The sequence below is a fragment of the Rattus norvegicus genome, chromosome 1 (genome assembly GCF_036323735.1).
Source record: "Rattus norvegicus strain BN/NHsdMcwi chromosome 1, GRCr8, whole genome shotgun sequence".
Taxonomy (NCBI): Eukaryota; Metazoa; Chordata; class Mammalia; order Rodentia; family Muridae; genus Rattus; species Rattus norvegicus.
The window spans coordinates 109,970,475-109,979,101 of NC_086019.1; the positions used below are offsets into that span (position 1 = coordinate 109,970,475).

At 39.6% G+C, this 8,627-nt stretch overlaps 1 non-coding gene across 1 annotated transcript; it reads left to right on the plus strand.

The window, feature by feature from the left end:
• The first annotated feature begins 1,634 nt into the window (after positions 1-1,634).
• On the plus strand, positions 1,635-1,708 carry Trnaa-agc61 (transfer RNA alanine (anticodon AGC) 61). The gene has a single exon. It is a non-coding gene; the product is annotated as a tRNA-Ala (tRNA).
• Positions 1,709-8,627: the final 6,919 nt, after the last annotated feature.

The window sequence follows — 8,627 nt, forward strand, 5'->3', positions numbered from 1 at the left end:
ACATTCCATAAGACATCCTGCTGCCTGGGGTTGGTGTGTCACCCTAAGAAAATGTTCACTCCTAACTTAATGTTCACTCCTAACTATATCCATTACTTTTCAAAATACATGCTATTTTGCATTCCTCAATAATAAGAAGCGCAGGGTGCTTCTCCACCCAAGTAAAGGTTTTATCTAAGAGGATTGAATACAAGCTAATAGTGTTTATTTTGCCACAAAAGTATTTGGATATTTCTTCTTTTTGTGAAAACCCATGGTCCTATGTTGTGATGACTTCAGTCACGAGGTCAGACAGGAGATGCCGCTTAGGCAAACATTCAAAAGATTTCAAACATTCAGTTCTGCTTTATCAGTAGTTTTATGTCTGAGAAAGTCAAATTTCCTAAGTTGTAATTTCTTCAGCCATAAGATAGGAAAAATAGCATCCATATTGCAAGATTTGCAGGTTACTTCTCATTTATACACTCATTAAAATTAAAACATACTGCTTTGAACAAAAATATCCTATAAATGTTTATTATCACGGTTACTCTCGTCTACTCATTTCTCCTTTATTCATTCTTTTATTTATTCTTTTTTATATGGCTTTACCAAATGCTAAAGCTGTATTTTATTTCAGTAGAACTATAGTCAATATCATAAAGTGCTGGCACTTGGTCAGCGATTCATTGTCTCTTCCTGCCTGAATCACAGTGACCAGACACTGCAGAATAAATCTGGGTAACAACTTAAGACACAGAATAGTGCATGCAAATGGAACCATCTAAACACACACAAACACACACACACACACACACATACACACACATGTATGCACAAACACACACGCACACAACACATACACACACACACACACACATACACACACACATTCCTGTTCCCATTGGTAACCTTATCTTTCACTTTCCAGAGGAAATACCACCGAACAAAAGGGCATTAAGTAACTATTAAATATCAAGTATTATTCTTGACTAAGGTGACAGAGTTATTCAGTGGGCATTTGATATTCTCATTTTCTGGTCCTCACCCAGAGGAACCATCAGATGATACACGTGTGAATATAATTGAAGTAGCTTACATTGAATATAAACTGAAATAGGTGATATACTGGAAGGATAAGGATGGATTAATGAGTGCAATAAATTCAGATATGATGTGTTATGAAGACAATAAAACAAGATAATAAGATAGTGACAGGGTGTCATATTTACAATGATCAATAGAGGTTCTGCTCAGGAGTCAGCCGAAGCAATGAGACAAAGGTGACTGACTGCTTACCCGAATATCAGGATGCCATTATTAGTAATAAAACATTGTCTTTAGTAGACACACGGCTGTCATATAAAAGTGGCTGTCTTTCATCATTGTCCCACAGCTAGATGTTGCTCTCTGATTAAGATGCGATGAAGAGTTCCTTTGTGATTCCGATAGGGGATCTCTTTAAAAGAGAATAGATAAGTCCCTTCGTGTTTTCTATACCTCTCTAGATCGTGTCATGATTATGTTTCATTTGGTTTCAATATCCTCTCTCTTATAAGACAGTTTGATGATTTCAGCCACAAATTCTCAAACTACGAGACCACATACACGACATGACCTCACATGATATTGCTGAAGAAACAACCAAACTGGGGTTGGGGGTTTAGCTCAGTGGTAGAGCGCTTGCCTAGCAAGCACAAGGCCCTGGGTTCAATCCCCAGCTCCAAAAAAGAAAAAGAAAAAAAGAAAAGAAACAACCAAACAAGAAGGATTCTTCTATGTATGAGGTTCTCAAACTCACCTACCTCCCACCAGCTACACATTAGCTTCTGTCTCCTACTCTGTCTTTTCGTGATGAATTTTCACATACTGAAGCTATAGACTCTTATCTAAAATAACTCCTTCTTTAAACATTAGCAAAGATAGATAGTCATGTCTAGTGGAGTATGGCCAATCTGCCTTAAGAAAGGAGACTGATTTTCCTATATAGAGAGGACTGTAGGGAGCAGAAGAATGTCTGACAAGAAGCTAAGGAGATCACCACTGGGCAACATGATAGTAGTTGCTGAAGCAGTGGAGATGGTACAGAAGAAACGTCAACAGATTTTAAGAGTTCTGTGTGGGGGCTGGGGATTTAGCTCAGTGGTAGAGCACTTACCTAGGAAGCGCAAGGCCCTGGGTTCGGTCCCCAGCTCCGAAAAAAAGAACCAAAAAAAAAAGAGTTCTGTGTGGGGGTGGTAAAAGGCAAAGAGGTAGCAAGATGACTCTTAAATTAGTCAGCCAGGCCAACTGGGTAAACTTAATACAATTTTCTGGCAGATATTGATAGGTTATTTCTCCACTGGTGAGATGAGACAACTCAAACCAGATTAGATTAGATGAAAGCAGATTTATTGGGAGGCTGCTCTCTCCTGTGTGGGAGAGTTCACTGGTCCTAAGGATTGAGGCCAGGAGAGTTGCCATGGGGACAGAGTTGGAGGAAGAGAAAGACAGAGAGGTCAAGCACTAAGAGTAGCAAGGCTGGGAGGGGGTAGGGGGGAGGTGGTGGTCTGGATTATATAGGGAAGAGCCTCTAAGGCAAGGGCAGCCTATCCCCTGAGCTGTAAAGTGCAAGGTTGGGGGCAGGGCATGCTAGGTAGGGACTAAGAGATGCTGAGAGAACCTAGAGGCCAGACCTGCTTTGATAGGGAAAATACACATCTAAGTCCCTTGTCTTGGATTCAAAACCAAACAGATATAACTAATATGAGTTACTTTTTGCTTGCAGAAACTAAATGCCTGACAACAAGTAACTTGAAGAAGTCTGATGATACAGTAGTCCTGAGAGGCTATAACTATGGTTACAAGAGCATGAGGTAACTGGCCACATTGTGTCAGCAGCCAGGAGATACAGAAATGATTGCTGACTTTTGGCTTGGTTCCTTGTTTTTGCTTTTCAGTTTGTTTTTGTTTGCTTTTCCTTGGGGTTTTTGTTTTGGTTTTGTTGTGTTGTTTTGTTTTCTTCCCACATCCTGAAGTCATGGAGTCTTATCTAAAACAACTTCTACTTTAAACATTAGCAAAGACAGATAGAAAGAACTAGTGGAGTATGCCCAACATACCTATAAGAAGGGAGACTGAATTTCTCCACAGAGAGAACTGTAGGGAGCAAAAGAATGCCTGCTCCAGACAAGCCTGTGAAATGGAGCCAACCAACCACATTCAGGATGGGTTTTTTCCTCCTTGATAAAGCATCTCTTGAAATACCCTAATGGGTATGCTCAGAGGTATGTCTCTAGATGATTGTAACTGCTGTCTAGTTGACAACTAAGATTTAGTTGTTCTCTGTGCAGGAGCCCTTACCACCTGTGTTCTTTGTAAATCTCTCCCTCATCAATACACTATTTTTTCCAGCTCTACCCCTTCCCAGAGGTCTCAGTTCAAAGATTATTCTCTCCAGAAAGACTTCTGTGATCCTCTTTTCTAAACCAGAGCTCATTGGCTTTCCCAAAGCAACTGTGGAGATTTCTTATAAACAATTATTAAATCATTATACATGCATTGACTTATTTATTTCCACCATTAAAATTAAGTGCTAAAACAAATACGCTTTCAGTCTTTGTACCTGTAGAACTTATAACCTGAGCTACTTAGCTCAGGAAATTAAATGCAGATGATGATATCTGCCATATCCTCCAGACAGGTTACTTAGTCACGGAATACTGTTTACTTTCTAAAAATATTCATCAAATGGAAAGATCCTCCTTGTATTTTCTTATTGATTATTATATAAAATTATATTATTATAAAAAATCAGTAATCTTATGGGTCTCCATCATGAAGTGTTTGTAAAAATAACAAATGAACAAGGTTGGGGCTGCATAGGTTGCCTAATGCTTAAGAGAGCTTGCTATTCTTGCAGAAGAGCCAGGCTTTGTTCTGGGTACCTACATGATAGCAGTTGCAAGGGATCATATGTCTTCTCTTCAAACAAATGTGAAACAATGAGCAAGGTTATGTGAACAGCACAGCCTCACCTCCAGCAGAATGATAAGCTTCAGTCCTTCGTTCCTTAGCAAGAATCCTTCGTTAACCACAGTGGTCTGTTCTGGACCATTTGGCTTTAGAAGCTTCTGGACTATCAGGCATGTAGTATCAGAGATTGCACAGAAAATGAAACCGTTTCCCCTGTTTTTGCTTGCTCGTTTGTTTGTTTTGTGTTTTTGGACAGGAACACATTCAGCACATGTTAGATTCACACTGACTTTGTAGCCCCTGAAGAGCCTTGCACTTCCATTACTCCTGCTCGCATTTTCTAAGTGTAGGGATTATAGGCATGTGCTACCTGCTCATCCCTGCAAAACCCTTTCTGTTCCCATGGTGGGTGATAGTAACACCCTACATAAATCACGTACATTTCACGTGGAAGGAGGGAGATTAGCATGTGAAGGAAGGTGTGTGTTGTGAGTTGTACCTTCAGAGAAGCATGGGTGACCTCCATGGGGCAGATGAAAGAGGAAGCCTGGAAAGAAATTGGAACAGAGGACAAAGGTAAATTACGAGCATTTCGAAGTATAGTATGGTCCAGTAGTTTCTCATAAACACGGTGACCCTTCTCCCACACTCACATCAATCTCTATGCCTGTTAGTAAAACTCTTGATACAACCAGTGGGCTGCCAACGAAGCTGAATGCTAAGACAGAAATTGATCCGCAAGAATTTGGAACACGGGGTTTGGAAATACAATGTAGAATGTAATCTAAAACAAAAACACCTTAGCAGAATTCAGATTTCTTCTGTTAGGGTAGTGTCTTAGAGTTTTATTGCTATGAAGAAATACCAGGACCACGGCAACTCTTTTAAAGTAAAACATTTCATTGGGGCTGGCTTACAGCTTCAGAGATTCAGTCTCTATCATCATGCCAGGAAGCATGGCAGCATGCAGGCAGATATGATGTTGGAGGAGCTAAAAGTTCTACATCCTGATCCAAAGGCAACTAGGAGAAGACTATTTTCTTCAGGCAGCCATGAGGAGACCCTCTTCCAAACTGGGCAGGGTTTGAGCACTAGGAACACTAAAAGCTTGCCTACACAGTGATGACTTCCTGTCACGAGGCTAAACCTATTTCAGGAAGGCCCCACCCCCTAATAGTGTCACTTCCTGTGGGCCAAGCATATTCAAATCTCTACGGGTAGCATTGCTACGTAGTCCATGCTGGGGTTCCTTGAAGGCAACTTCAGTTAAACTTCAGTTTAACCACGGACATCATACATTATAGTTGGGATTAGTAAATGCGTAGTCTAGAACTTTCAGTGACATATGTCAGTAAATGAATTGTTCTTTAATATCTGCCAAACATTTCACCTTGAGCATTTAGAAAATACTGGCCCCGTGAACTTCCGCTGTGTAAAGCACTGGAGACTGAGCCTCATGCACCCAGGAGTGAGTAGGCAAAGAGCCGCGTGATATTTTGGGTAGTGAATTTTGAAAAGGGATAATCAAGATAGTAAAAGTGGCAAGATAGTTTGCAAGTGGCACCCACTTTGACAACATAAATGGTGTCAATAGAAAAGGTAGACGAGAGAGAGTGATTGAGGACAAACTGGCTGAAGACCTACTGGGCATTATTAGATTACAGGACAAATGAAGTGGAAAACATTTGAGAGTGTTTAAGGCAAAGGTGTCCTTGAGCTGGTGTCTGTTAATAAAATTAAGCAATGGAGGAGAGGGAAGAGAAAGAGAATAAAATGAGAACTGCAGCTATCTTTATCATTATTCATTGTAGGTACCCAGAAATGTTGTCTAAAACAAGATGATAGTGTTGAGAAGACATAATGAAAATATTAAAATCATAAGGACCACAAGAACAGAAAGATATATCATCCAAAAATTAAAGAAAAACATACCAAAAGAAATCTTCTGAAAAAAAATCTGAAATATAAGCAGGCATAGGTTTAGTGTGTGTCTTTGTGTGTGTGTGTGTGTGTGTGTGTGTGTGTGTGTGCGCGCGCACACACACATAACCAGATAGTGTAAATTAGAATTTCTAATTTCCTATTAATAAATATGAATGCAATTAAGTGTATTGGAAAAATAACAAAGGTGTTTAGACTGGCTAACAATTCATAAATAACTGCTTGCTAAATACAAGCAACTGAAAACAATACAATTTAGCAAAATTAAAAATAGAATGATAGGAAAAATTTAGCGGTAAAATCTAAGATGCTGTGATACTAGTGTCAGAAATGACAGAGGGTAACCTAACCAGAAACTTTATAAATTAGAGGCTTCAACTGGAAAACTAAGGTCAGAGGATTACCAGGGGGCTGGAAAGAATGTGGGAGGGCATGCCACACAGGAAAACAAATAGGGAGGGAAAAAGGGTAGACGAACAGTCAGTACATGCATATGTGGAAATATCACAGTGGGGGCTGAGCTGCACAATTGGTTTCTATTAATCCTTATAATAATAAAAAGAAGAAAGGCAAAATTGTTCGCTTCGTGCTTTTAAAGAGAAAGGCAATCTGAGATAGACTCATTAAAATAAATATACTAGTTTTCCCTAGTACTGAGCCCAGGCTCTCATGAGCCTACAAATGAGCTTCTGAAGTACAGAGTGTTGAGTGGATAGAAACAGACATGATATGTCTGAAAAGTCCCCCTGCTGGAAAAACAAGAAGGGCTCAGAGAGACTCATGGTATGTTTTAACAGGTCCCTGCCCTTTGTGAATGGACTTCTATTGAACAAAAAGACACAAGGACAACTGAGTATAAGCACTCTAAAAAGAAAATCCTAGGATGTGAGTCAGGGGTAGAATCATTGCCTGGCAAGTACAAAGACATAGGCTTGATTCTCCAGAACTGAAAAGAAAGAAAAGAGAAAAGGAAGCAAATACATGTTATGCAAATACTTAACTGCATATATTAAAAATATTTAAACTAATGAGATGAGACAGAAAGTACCTTTCTAGATAATCCTTTATATTAAAGTATCAGGCCTTATGATGGCTAATCATATACAGGGTCATCAGCTAATCCAACCTTTGGGCACATATGTAGTGGATTGTGACTTGGTTAATTGGGGTAGAAAGACCCACTGTATTATGAGTCATCCCATTGCATCTGCTGGGCTCTTGGCCTGTAGGAAAAGGAGAGAACAAGCTGAGCACAGTCATTCATCCCTCTCTGCTTCCTGTTTGTGGATGGATGTAAGCAGGTGTCCCATTCTCCTCTCCCAACCCCTACCTACCAAGATGGACCATACTCATAAACCATGATTCTAAAGAAATCCATGCTTACTTTAGCTGCTTCTATCAAGCATATTATCATAGTGAAAAGTCACCAAACTAATACAGGCCCCAAATCCTTTCTCTGAAAATGAGAAATTAAACATTTGCTTGGCGGGATTGCATTTTCACACTACTATACGAACAATGCTCTTCTTCATTTAAAAATTGTACTGGTTTTATACAAAATGGTGGGGTTTGCAAACAGGGAACTTGGTGTGATCGTCTGGGTCAGGAGATGCCACACAAGACGCCCATGGGGGAAAAGGTTAACAGGAAGACACAGTTGTCACCATTTAGCACTGATGACAAAGATTCACATCAGCAGAAGAGGGTTGGTCAGTGATATTAAACCCAGGTGTTCAGGAACGACTGTGAGCTTTCTTTCAAAAGGGCTGGGTTTCAATCTGGAGGTTGTCTGTCTCTGGACCTTATATATTTTTTACCTGGACAAGTGCTGAAAAGCTGAAGAGGCTCATATTATTGGGGAGCACTTTTTGGGTCAACCAATTTACTTATTTCACAAAGAATTGATAGCACGGGAGAAAAAACACAGGGTCCTAAGAAGCAGTTCTGTTTTTCCAACATCAAACAGGCTTAGCGTGACAGTGTCAATTTGTAATGTTGAGCTTTGCTGGGGCAGCCCAATAAGAGGAAACCACGAAAGCACAGCAGTGTGGAATGGATTGTGTATGAGGCACAATCAGGCTTGGTGGTGATGCAAGGAGTTTCTGAAAGAAAAATACCATAGATTTTAAGGATACATGCTTAACAGTGTGTTGAAATAGCACAATGTTGCAGATTTGTTTGGAAATGGTTAAAAGAGAACGAGAAGAGAAAGGGGCAGACACAAAGAGTCCAACAGTCCAGGTCCCTGTGGGCCATGGGAGAAGTGTTTGTGGGGTCTCTCACTCCGATGTCCTTACTTTGTTAATGTTAGAGTTGCTGCAGTCAATGTGTCTATTGCAAAGAATATAAAGAGAAAACTACTTGTCTGCCTAAAAATCTTAAAATGATAAGAAACAAAAACTCCTTCTATGAAACCTAGAGCTGTAATTAGAAGTAAAAATGGATTAGCTAATTTGCTTTGAAAATGGAAAAAAAGCGAGCCATTTTTATTAACTTTACTCAAGTTACATAGCAACTCTTATATTCTGTACCTAAAAATTGTTAAATAAAAATGTGCTCTGAGGAGACCTATATTTATTATGATGTTTACTAAAGCCAAGGAGACAAATTCCTACCCAAAACAAAAAATTACTCTAAGACTGAGTTCCTTTCTCCCAAGTCTTGCATGAGGAAGGTTGGTAAATTTCTGTTTCTCTGCATTTTCTCTTGTAATTCACTTATGTTTATTTGTTACTGGGGTCTGCGCTGTGGAC